Below are 13172 nucleotides of genomic sequence, written 5' to 3' on the forward strand. Positions count from 1 at the left end.
GTGGAGAGCCACCAATCAAATCCTTCAACGAGGTTTGAAAAATGTTCAATTTTAGACCCCAAAGACTCAAGGGCTACTCCCAAAACTTCTAGGAAATTGGCAAAAAGCAAGGGGACAGACCCAACACCTGCCTGGGGCACTCATCTATAAGGATTGTATTTTTGAAATCAAAAATGCACTTGCGAATGCTCTTTCTCCCATTCTAGAACAGCTACAGATTGTTGAACCAGGGCTTAGGGACCTCACGACAAGCCAGCCGAATGCTCCCAGACCTTAAGCACTGTCTTGAGTGACACAATAAATCCCGACTAATCCCCCCTCATAATCCCTCCAATACCCTCAGCCCGTACTATGTTAGATGGACTGTTAGCAAATACCTCTACACTTGCATTGCCAAGCACCCATAGCTCACAGCCTGTACAGCTCGCACCTCCCTCTTTGTCTTCTAGTGTACATGGCCCGATGTGAAGTCACCATATACAGCAACAGTAGAACATACAGACTTGGACTCAGTTCTGCTTTGGTAAATCCACAGGCCCTATTATAAAGCCATAGAGTGATAAGAGCTACCTCCAGTCTCCTTCCCCTATGTTGGAATACTGGTCGGAGTCCCAAAGTTGTGTATGGGACAGAGGGAGACTTCGGGCGAGTTGACTAACAAAGTTTTGGACTGGTTCGTGAGAAACAGAAACTTTCCTTTTTCCCAAGCAAGCAATATCTTATTAACGCGTAAAGTTGGCTGATTAGGCATGGGAAGGCAGATAGACCAGGAGAACACGTGGTGATCAATTTCAGGTTTCCAACATTTCGTGTCATTCGGATATCAACTTGATGCCCCTGGGTTACCTTTACAAACACCACAACTCCCTCAGGGCCACATCTTTCCAGCAGTTTCAGCATGACCAGTTGGCGAATGCCTCGGTGCATGCACCAACCGTTCCCGTTAGTGTGCAAGTTATGTTTGGTTTCACTACATCTAAATGTTTTGCTGATGATCATTGACAAACTCTCATGGCAGGTTCCCATAGACATGCCTCAACAGAAATGGTGCATAATGGAAGTCAGGGAGACGAAAATGACAAGAGGGGCCCTTTTAGATCAGGCTTGTTCAATATTACAGTATCTGGAATTAGGCCTCCCGCCTACATCATGACTAGACGATCCAAGCTGCCCAATCGAGGTGACCTAACTGAGGAAAGCTGTACACACATGCAGGAGACACAATTAATTCCTCTTCCAATATTAGAAGGCTGACAGCACAACCCAGGTCCAATTTTTATAACAAGTTAGTATCCCTCCCCAGCTCATGCACAGAACGTACTCCTGGTAGAGATGAGGGAGGTAGGGCAGGGTCTGATCCTGCAGATGTACATACCATGCAAAGCTCAGCCATCCCTTTGAAATTACTTTCATGGAAAACTGCAGGGCTTGCATCCAAGCTAGACTGCCCCGACAGGGCCCAGTGCATTGATTCACATGATCTTTATTTATTTCAAGAGACCTGGTGCCCAAAGGCGGCATTTCGGATGGGGTTTGTACACTTTACTAAGGCTGCTCTATTTAAAGGTAAGGGGAGACCATCGGGGGGGCCTCACCATCTAGGTGCGTACTTCCCTTCCCTGCAAGATGGAGGAACTTATAATTCCCTCCCCGGGCAATCTGGGAATTCCTCTGACTTTTCAACAATTTAGTATGCACATTTATAATATGTATCAAAGACCAGGGGCATTGAATATAGTCTCTACGTCTCTAGAGATAAGCACACATCTGACATCAGCCCTGGCTGGAGTTTGGAAATTGGTGGAGGGGATCTGAACTGCTAATTTGAACCCCTAGTGGGAAACCTCGGGACAAAGGCACAGGAGGAAGACTATATCAGGTTCATTCCTAGGCTAGCAATTCCACCAATCGAATCCTGGCTATGAAATTAAATCAGGGCCTCTGAGCCTGCAATGGCATAACCGCATCCGATAGATGGTAAACATACTTGTAACCGCCCCCACTAGCAGTAGTCGTATTGATTGTTTTAGTTGATGTACAGGTCTGGCCTTACTTAATCGACATAGAGGTCTGTCAGAGACAAGATAGTGATCCAAATGCTCTCTCTAGTTTCATTGCTCCTCCAGGTTGTGGCACGTTAGACAGCCCCTCTGATCCTTTTGGCAATAGATTGAGGCCAACCAACAACATGCGCAGAGTGAAATGGTACCAAATGGCCTGGGGAATGACTAGAGGCAGTCTACAGAATAGTATCAAAACATGTGGACGGTCTTTTATCTCAGGTTGGGCAGGCAGATACTACAGATAAACTGGAGAAAATCAGTGTAGGTCGTACCAAAATGTGTGGAGACCTATATAGTCTTTTCTTTGTGGAAGCCAAATAGTCTGTAGGGAGGTCCTATCCCCCAACATGGTATAACTCATCCTGTAGGTGGGCTAAGGCTGCCATGATGCAAGCTATCAAGCAGCAAGACAGGCAGGAGATCCAAATGAAAAGGGCTAATCATAAAAAGTATTGTACACAAATCTAAAAGGGAGTGGGAAGTAGAGAAGTGGGAAGGGCTTCTAGAAGCAGTACATAAAGGGGACCAGCGTTCTTTCTGGAACTTGGTCTCTACAGGCTCAGCCGATGGATATTGCACTGTGGAGACTAATGTCCCGGTGGCTGATTGGGTCACTTATTTTTAGTTCTCGCCTACGCAGCTCGCATGCGCTGCATAGGAGGGCCTTTAGCCGTCGCTCTGAGTGCAGCACTTGAAAATGAGCAGACTGCGCGCGCGCGCACGCAAGCACCACTCCCGGGCTTGCTTTATATTTATCTGGCTTTCTTTGAACACATCGCGGAGGTTCAATCATGCGGGCTTTCACTTTCCAAAGCTGACCTAATAGAACAATTATAAAATCGGCCTAACTTAATGGATGTCTAAATTAGTGGGGAGAAAGACACACAATACGTCTCTTTAAAAAAATGTTTTTCCCTGTTTCATAGCTCGGGCTAGTAACAGTTCAACCGCTCGATGCAGACTTTTATCTGGCATACGCAGTGGATGAAAGGTTGTTACCAGACATCACAAAGCATTAATAAAGCATTGGGTTATCCCATTCACATATCCGTGTGAGTAGTAATGGAGGGCACATTTGCTAATTTGTGCATCAACGTGTAACTACTGACCCTGGTGTGCACATCCAGTGACTCATGAAACTGTAGCCATCCACTTTAAATATTGACTTCAATCCCGTCTGGAAGTAGTCTCACACTGTTCTACTATCAACATTTTTCACAGAATGCTTGAAATTGGCTAACAGATTGTATCACAGCACCTTGTCTGGGAACCATGCAGTACAGATTTTACTACGTTCTGAATAAGCTGTCATAGAGCACATTTTACAGGAGGACGGCCTGTCATTTTTATGAACATTGCACATGGCAGCTGACTAACAACAATGTTGTTGTGCAGTGTGCTCATGTCACAGCTTGTTCACATTCAGCGGTTACTGCAGTAATACGTTTACAACCTGCTCCGGAAATGTTACCCTTTTTCTGGAATCACACAATCTGGCTTCTGCTTGCTCACTATGAAAGCATTGCTACTTTGTCTCATATGAAATCTCTGCGTTTTTTTCTCAAAATTGTTACGTATTTGCCTAATCATAAGCAGTACACACAAATCTGGCCTGTATAGACTTTAATCCTGTTCCTTGTAAGCACTGGCGCTTTATGCTCCATCTTTCTATGAGGCTGAGATTTTATTTTTTATTTAAACATTTGGTGGCTGTCGTCAATAAATGCCAAAATGTGTTTGCAAACTCCTTAAAGAACCGTGCATTTTCATGCAGCCCTCAGCTGTTCACCAGTGGCTATCCTGGTGTTAATCACATCGCACACATAAAGCGAAAGAGCTAGAACATTTTAATACACCCCACTTGAGCTATACCTCTAAGCGCACTGAGCACGTGAAACAAGCAAACCTACCCTTATTGGGAGACTTCCCTTCAGCCTTTCACGGTGTCAATACATCTATCTATCCATCTGCCGTTTCACCTTTCCATCTAGTCATCCATTCATCTGGCCATCCCATCACCTTTTCATCCACCCATCCAACATTCCACGCATTCAAATATCTATATTCATCATTCCAAGCAGCCACCCATCTATCCAGCTTTTCACCCTATCCATTCACCCTTTTATGCTACATTTTACTTTTTCTTACTCATTTTATCATTCTGTTCTTCCTTTCACTCTCCAGTTCTTTCATTTTTGCTCTTATCTACCCTTCTTTTGCCTTACCCTTACTTTTTGCTTATCTTTCTCTCTCACTTAAAAAAAAAAAAAAGTGTTCACCCCTCTGTATTTTCCCCTGTTGTTCGCATGTCATTTTTTAAAATTAAAATGTTTGTTTCCTTTCCTGTACATTTAAGCCCACCTTCCACACCTGTGTCATGGTATTTCCTAACAGTGTTATTTATGAGCTTTTCATCTGCAGAGCTGCAGACAGAAGACGCCCATAAACAACTAGTTAATGTTTTAGTGGTACCCAATTTTCCTGCCCCTGGCACCCAGGTCCAGACCTTGCCACTTAAGCTGGATAAGTGGGGATTCACTACTCCACAGACACATACACATTTTTGTTCTTATGCACCAAGTTAGGTCTGTGGTGTTTTTGCTGCTCTTTCCAGATAAAAACAAGCACTGGCATAGCCAATAGGTCTCGCCTTTGGGACCTTATAAGTGTTTAGTTATCCAGCACAATATCTTTGGTGCAACAACATCCAGTGTTGCATGGCTAAACACTTTTAAGGTCCCAAAGGCGAGACCTATTGGCTATGCCAATGCTTGTTCTAGTCTTTACTCTGTAACGGGAACTGAAGAGGCCAGGTTCACCGTGGTAATTTCTAGTTGTGACACCATTGGGCATGGCAGGCGTTCGTAAGACATGAGCTACCCAGTATTACGCTGTAAGACGTTATATGTGCAATCTCTAGGATAGTTCCAAGTAAAGCTCCAGGCCCTGACAAAATTCCAGAAGATCTTTACCGTAGTGAGTAGGACGTTTGGGGCCCATACCTCACAATTGTGGTTAATGGTATATTGAATGGGGCGTCCATTCCATCCACCGGGGTGGGGGCAGAAATTGTTCCCTTGCACAATAAAGGCTGTCCATCGCTGCCGGTTAACCATAGGCCCATAAGCCTGATTAACTGTTCTCAGAATATCAAAACAGAATCAATGTCCTGAGAAATACTCATATATTAACGCCAATAATAAATCCACACAATGATCTTCTCCAATGTTCTTCTCGATATTTTATTATGCCCGATCTGGTCAGGTGACTACTTCAGTTCTTATTTTTCTTTTTCAACAATGAAGCAACGTGTTTTCACTTTGAGGTGGCCCTTCTTTTTCCCTCTTATACTCACTATCTTGGGTGATACTGGTTGTGACTACTGTAGAGTTTGCTTCATTGAGGTATAATGAGGCCTTTGTATCGGTTTATTATAGCCCTGAGGAAGTCTTGGGTGAATGGCCATACAAGACGAAACACACTTTGGCTTTGTGGCTATCTGTTCTTGAAAAAAAAAAAGAAGAACTGAAGTACTCACATGACAAGATCTGTCATAATAAAATATCGAGAAGAACATTGGAGAAGATCATTGTGTGGATTTATTATTGGCGTTAATATATGAGTGTTGCACAGGACATTGATTATGTTTTGTATGTCATTGTGGGAATGGGGGTCGGGGGAAGGAGAGCCGCCACAAATATAGAGGTGTCTTTAACCGGGTTTTATTAAGAGTTTCTCTACCACCGGTTGGATTTAAAGCAAAACAAGGTTTTAGTATAATGAACACAGGTCGTGAGTCCCTTTAGCGGCGAACTGTCGAGGTCATCATCTCCAGTCTGTGCCTCGAGGAGAGAGAAGGCCGGCTTGCTCCAGGGATGGATACTCGAAAGAGAAAACAAAACAGAAAAGAGCCACGTTAGGGCCAGGATCCGATATATACAAAGAATGAGAGGGGGGTAGGGTAGTGAGGGAACACCAGGGTTCTACCACCATCTGTAGCTGTTTCTAGGCGCAGGATGACAGGGTACGGCAAGAGTGTCCACCCTCAGGCTACCCGGTCCCACCCCGTGAGGAAAACAACCCTTGGAAACGCCCTCGTACCTTGTGTAGCCACACTTCTCCCTTGGAAGTGTGGCGGGGCGGCTCATAGAAACGGTGGCCTCCTGGCTTGTCGACTCTCGGCTCCAGGGGGCTCAACAGCGGTTCGACGACGGTTCCTCCTTCTTCTTCCTTGGCGGCGTCTTCCTCCTCTACTCGCTTCGTTTCCGAAGGGTCCGCGCTGCAGTAGACAAACGGGGTTTCCTTAAACGGCCCGAGTTCCCCTGATTGGCCATCGGAGGATGACGTCCAGGCGCCGGATTGGTCGGTTGCAGAAGAAGTCGGCGGGAACGCCCCCAGCGTCACGGAGGCTGAATACTGAAGCTGACGATCTGGAGGCAGGGCCGGGGAAGCCCATGAGACGTCACAGGGATCCTGCGGACGGAGTGGAAAGGAAGAGACGTCAGCAGACATACCCCGCCCGACAGCGTCAGGGAGCTCGTCCAGGTCAGGAAGCCCGGCTCCGTGACATATCCCACCCCCAGGATTGACCCGATCGGGGGGAATCGGATACCGGGAGAGAAAGTCCACATTGCCCTGCAGGGAACCTTTCCTGTTTCGGACCTCAATCTGGTAAGGCTGTAGGGCCAGGAACCAACGCAGGATGCGGTCATTGTTCCCACGGTTGCGTTGGAGCCAAGTCAAGGGAGCATGATCAGTATATAACACAAAGGGCCTCCCCTCGAGATAGTACCTCAATTTTTCCACACCCCAGCGGACAGCCAGGCATTCCTTCTCGATAGTGGAATAAGCTTGCTCTCTAGGAAATAGTTTGCGACTGATAAAGAGCACAGGCCGCTCGTCTCCGTTCGCATCCTCCTGGGACAGTACTGCACCAATACCCACTCCAGAGGCATCCGTCTGGAGTATGAACGGTTTGAGGAAATCAGGAGACACCAGAACAGAGGAGGAAGTCAAGGCGTCCTTCAAAGCCTGGAAGGCCGAAGACTGCGCGATAGAAGGAGAGGGGAGTGTAGCGGATTTAGTAGTCTTCCCAAGCAGATCAGTGAGGGGTCCTGCCAGTCCTGCGAACTGGGCAATGAAGCGACGGTAGTAACCCACCAACCCCAAAAAGGCCCTGAGTTCTTTCTTCGTAGAGGGATAGGGTATTGCTCTGATCGCTTCCAGTTTCTCGGTCTGAGGTTTAATCTTTCCATCCCCCAAGAGATACCCGAGATACTTGACCTGCTGGAAAGCAAATCGGGACTTCTTTGCGTTAATATGGAGATTGGCCTCCTTCAGACCGGTTAATATGTGCCCAAGATGTTGTAAGTGGTCCTCCCATGTCTTACTGAACACCACAATATCGTCCAGGTAGGCTGACGCATATTGTAAGTGAGGGCCCAGCAGTGTATCCATGGCCCTCTGAAATGTTGCCGGCGCTCCATGCAGCCCAAAGGGGAGTACCGTGAAATGAAAGTGACCAGAAGGGGTGGAGAACGCCGTTTTCTCCCTATCCTGAGGAGCGAGAGGTATTTGCCAATACCCCTTGGTGAGATCGATGGTGGTTATATACCGAGCCTCACCAAGGCGTTCTAGCAGCTCATCGACTCTAGGCAAAGGGTAGGCATCTTGTTTAGACACCCGATTAACTGCCCTAAAGTCGATGCAAAATCTGATACTGCCGTCAGGCTTTGGCACCAGGACCACCGGAGAGCACCAATTGCTGTGGGAAGGCACTATGATCCCGGATTTCAGCATGCTGTCAACCTCCTCTTGGAACGCTTTGCGTCTCGCCTCGGGGATGCGGTAGGGCTTTTGTTTTACCACCACATTGGGAAGAGTAGGTATACAGTGTTCTGCCAAGTGTGTATGGCCCGGCTGATCAGAGAAGACCGCTGCATGAGACATGAGCAAGGCGGTCACTTCTTCTTGTTGGGTAGTGGATAACTCAGGGTTGATAGGAGCATCACCAACGGTGTGACTTGTAATGGAAACGGGAGACGACACATGGACATCCTGAGGAGGTGTACCTAACCATTTTTTTAATAAATTGATGTGATACATCTGGGTTTTACCTCTTCCCGTTTGTACTAAGTATGTCGTGCGTCCTATTTTTCTCAAAACCTTAAAGGGTCCCTGCCACTCCTTCCTCATTTTGTGGGTAGAGGAAGGCAAGAGGATTAACACCCAATCGCCTACGTCCAATACTCTCCACTTTGTACCCCGATCATAGAAGGTTTTCTGTTTGGTTTGTGCCACTGCTAAGTGGTCGTGAGCCAGGGTCCGTAGTTTATGGAGCCTGCTCTGTAACTGCCTAGTGTAATCTAACAGGGCCTCGGCTTCCTGTGCTCCCACAGACTCCCAGCTGTCTTTAGTGATTTCCAGAAGAGTTCTGGGGGGTCTCCCGAACAGTAGTTCAAACGGTGAAGTCCCTAAACTGGATTGTTTCTGGCTGCGAAGGACAAAGAGAGCCAGAGGCAACAATTGGTCCCAGTTCTTCCCGTCACCTGACAACAGTTTTTTTAATGTCAACTTAAGGGAGCCGTTATAGCGCTCAACCAACCCGTCTGTTTGTGGGTGATACACAGACGTTTTGATGTGTTTGATGTTTAACTGTTTGCACACCTGTTGCATTAACCGTGAAACAAACGGAGTGCCCTGATCGGTAATGATCTCCTTCGGAAAACCCATACGAGAGAAGACCTCAACCAACCTCTGGGCTATTGTGGTGGTCGTAGCAGCCTTAAGCGGGAATGCCTCGGGATATCTCGTGGCGTAATCCACTAGGACTAAGGCGTACTGATGTCCTCGGGAGGATTTCGGCAAAGGGCCGATCAGATCCATCCCTATTCGGTCGAAGGGAACACCTATAATAGGCATGGGCATCAGAGGGACAGGTGGAGGAGTGTACGGATTACGTTTCTGACAAATCCTGCACTCCTGGCAATATTTCTGGACTTGGGCATAAATGCCTGGCCAAAAAAAATGGCGTAAGATGGACTGACCAGTTTTTTCCGCCCCTGAGTGGCCAGCTAACAGATGCGCATGACCAAAGAACAGGATTTGATCACGAAAGCTATGCGGGACCAACAATTGGGGATCGGCGTCCGCCTTAGCGAGTCTATATAGTAGACCATTTTTCTCAACAAAGGTGGGATAACTCCGGGTGGTCGGATCTTGTCTGTTTTGGGCAACCTGCCATGCATTACTAAGGCTGGCGTCATTTAACTGGGCTGTTCTAAAATGAGTGTCCATGGCCCATGGCTCTACGGCTAACAAGGCTTCGCTAGGAAGGGAGAGGTGGTGAAGAGCCTCTAACAACAGAGTACTAAAGGTGGGGTTATCCGTCCCTATGATTACAGGTTCGGGTACACTAGACATAACCCCCACCACTACGTCCATTGGTGTCCCTGAGGGCGTTGTCAACGTGACCTTTGCCACAGGATACTCCTTGACGTCCCCATGGACACAACGGATACTGACCCTTCTCCCAGGAAGGAGAGAGGCCTGTTCTACCAACTCCTTTCGTATAACTGATTGTTTGCAGCCGGAATCCAACAACGCTCTTACTTTGGCACCGTTCAATAAGACACGTACGTAAAAAGTGGTTCCGGTTTCTTGTGCGTACAGGATGGACCTGGAGGCATAGCTCACGTCCATAGGTTCTTCTTCTCTTTCTTTTTTCTTCCTACAAAAGCGAGCGATATGGCCCCATTCACCGCATTCATAACATTGAGGGCCGGTGTTAGGCAGTTCAGGTCGTTGGAACCGTGTTTTCACAGGTTCAGGAATGGGTTTTTGGAAAGTCTTTTTTTCAGGTTTGATGGGAGGTAACAGCTTGGTGTTCTTCTCTGGTTCCCTCGTATATGGCCTTCCCTGGGCTCTTGCATAACAAGTCGCCATTTCTATAGCGTGATCTAGGGTTAAACCGGCATGTTGTTTAAGCCACCTCTGGGTGCTATAGGGAAGGGACTCAATGAACTGTTCAAGATAGATCTTGTTCATTATGGCATCAACGTTTCCTTCCTGGGGTTTGAGCCATAAGTCAGCTGATTCTTTTAGTTTAAAAAACAGAGTTTTGGGTAAATCCCCGGGTGTACCCTTTTCGTGACGGAACCTGAGTCTATGGGTTTCTTCGTCCACCCCCAACCTGTCGAGGATATACTGTTTCACGACAGCATAAGCCGTTGTTCCATCACGGTTTACAGTTTGATAAGCCGCCTGGGCTTCGCCAATCAACAAGGGCGCCAAGTAGAAGGGCCACCTATCCCCAGGCCAGGCACTGGCTCTTGCCGCTCTTTCAAAGTTCAAAAAGAAAGCCAGTGGGTCCTCGCCTGGACTGAATTTTTGTAGTGGTACAACAGTGCCTGGAGGGGGAGCTGAAGTCCTTCCCTGTCCTATCACAGTCATCAATTGTGTTTGTCCTTCCGCTAGTTTCATAAGGTTGTCGGACTGGGTCTGAATAGCTTGAGTAAATGCGGCTCTGTCAGCCTCCATTTGGGTCAACAGAGTCTCCATTCTGTTTCGAATGCGGGGTTCACTGAGGGATCCGAGTCACGGCACCACTTGTGGGAATGGGGGTCGGGGGAAGGAGAGCCGCCACAAATATAGAGGTGTCTTTAACCGGGTTTTATTAAGAGTTTCTCTACCACCGGTTGGATTTAAAGCAAAACAAGGTTTTAGTATAATGAACACAGGTCGTGAGTCCCTTTAGCGGCGAACTGTCGAGGTCATCATCTCCAGTCTGTGCCTCGAGGAGAGAGAAGGCCGGCTTGCTCCAGGGATGGATACTCGAAAGAGAAAACAAAACAGAAAAGAGCCACGTTAGGGCCAGGATCCGATATATACAAAGAATGAGAGGGGGGTAGGGTAGTGAGGGAACACCAGGGTTCTACCACCATCTGTAGCTGTTTCTAGGCGCAGGATGACAGGGTACGGCAAGAGTGTCCACCCTCAGGCTACCCGGTCCCACCCCGTGAGGAAAACAACCCTTGGAAACGCCCTCGTACCTTGTGTAGCCACACTTCTCCCTTGGAAGTGTGGCGGGGCGGCTCATAGAAACGGTGGCCTCCTGGCTTGTCGACTCTCGGCTCCAGGGGGCTCAACAGCGGTTCGACGACGGTTCCTCCTTCTTCTTCCTTGGCGGCGTCTTCCTCCTCTACTCGCTTCGTTTCCGAAGGGTCCGCGCTGCAGTAGACAAACGGGGTTTCCTTAAACGGCCCGAGTTCCCCTGATTGGCCATCGGAGGATGACGTCCAGGCGCCGGATTGGTCGGTTGCAGAAGAAGTCGGCGGGAACGCCCCCAGCGTCACGGAGGCTGAATACTGAAGCTGACGATCTGGAGGCAGGGCCGGGGAAGCCCATGAGACGTCACAGGGATCCTGCGGACGGAGTGGAAAGGAAGAGACGTCAGCAGACATACCCCGCCCGACAGCGTCAGGGAGCTCGTCCAGGTCAGGAAGCCCGGCTCCGTGACAGTCATATGTGTGTAGACATGGTCTGCACTCAATTAACAACGCTGGGTGGTCGTTTTTCAATGCCCTTGTGACCACTCTCATACATAAGTGAATTGAATTTTTTGTACTAACACATCCAGGTGCATCAAATTCCGCAATCAGTACCCCACCACCCGTTAACCTTCTAGTTTTGCTCACAGAAGATATTTAGTAGAATCTTGCTGGGAAGACTCCAAGAATAGCTAGCCACTAAGGAAGTGCTCACTCCCCTACAGGCCGGCTTTAGGGACAGTACATGTACACTGGACCAGGTCTTACTCCTACAAATGCTTTTCTGGAAGACTGTGGTCTTGGGAGGAAGCAGGCTGTAGACCTCCGGTCAGCCTTTGACCTCATCTCGAGATCCAAGCTCTAGCTAATGTCTGATATGGGTGTCCCCAAATACTTAATAGGTAATATTGTAAGACTCAATTAGTATAACTATGCCCAGGTCAGGTGTGGGCACAAAGTGAACTGAAAGACTGCTTCCCTGTCAAAAGAGGGGTAAGCCAGGATTGCCTTCTAGCCCACACCCTCTTCACAATCTATGTTAACGATTTGATTGATCACCTGAATGGGTGTGTCGACGATTGTCTAAAACTTGCTGCAAATAGATCCCCCGCACTAATATTTGCAGATGACACCCTACTAATATCCAAATTGCCCATGGGGTAACAGAAGACTTTAGACAGTTTTGATTCAAGACGGATTTGAAAATGAATGTCTCGAAGACAAAATATATGGTCCTTAACCCCTACTCCACAACAAGACCCAGTTCAAAGCTCAAGGGCTCCACATTGGAGCGGGTGAACACCTTTGAGTATTTAGAATTAATTCTTAACGAGCAGTTAGACTGGCAACACCACGTCGACAGGTGTAGACAAAAATTTGACAACACACTGGAGGGCTGATAAAGGTGCAGAGCAGGTCATAATTTCACCCAATATCATCGGCATCGCAAATTATCAACCACCAGGCTACGGGATATGGAGGTCTTGGAGCACAAAGAAGCAATGGCCCTCATTTAAGTCGAAAATAGTTTTCTGCTGTAGCCGACAGGCCTTCCTGTCAGCACCCCATTACTCCCTCTTAGGTTAGACATGGGCATTAGGCCAATATCAGAAGGTACAGGATTGAGGCCAATTCTCTATTGGAGGAAACTCTTGCTAACCCCTGAGCTCAAAACATACCGCATGGGGCTAGAGGAGATTCTGAGGCTTCTCTGTCAAAATCCCATGGTCCAGGCACATTAGAGATATACTGGGAAAGTTGGGTATAAGGTCCCTGTGGGAAGACCCGTTGACAGCTGGGTCTATAAGCAAGAATACCATTAAATGTCATTATTCTCGGTACAAATTGAACTTAATGCAGTCCCAAGCCACCTTTGGCCCCTTGTCTGATGCCTTCCTAGCTGCGAAATTTCAGTTCAAGAAGGAGGGGTTCCTTGACGAAATCGAACCAGCGAGAACCAGAAAATGATATCTGCAGTTTAGTTATGGCGCTTTATGTATATATGGACCAAGATTGCTTTTGCATATCCTTGTGACTTTATACATCGAGTTTACAAAATGTT

This window comes from Lissotriton helveticus, chromosome 2_2 (assembly GCF_964261635.1).
Source record: "Lissotriton helveticus chromosome 2_2, aLisHel1.1, whole genome shotgun sequence".
NCBI lineage: Eukaryota > Metazoa > Chordata > Amphibia > Caudata > Salamandridae > Lissotriton > Lissotriton helveticus.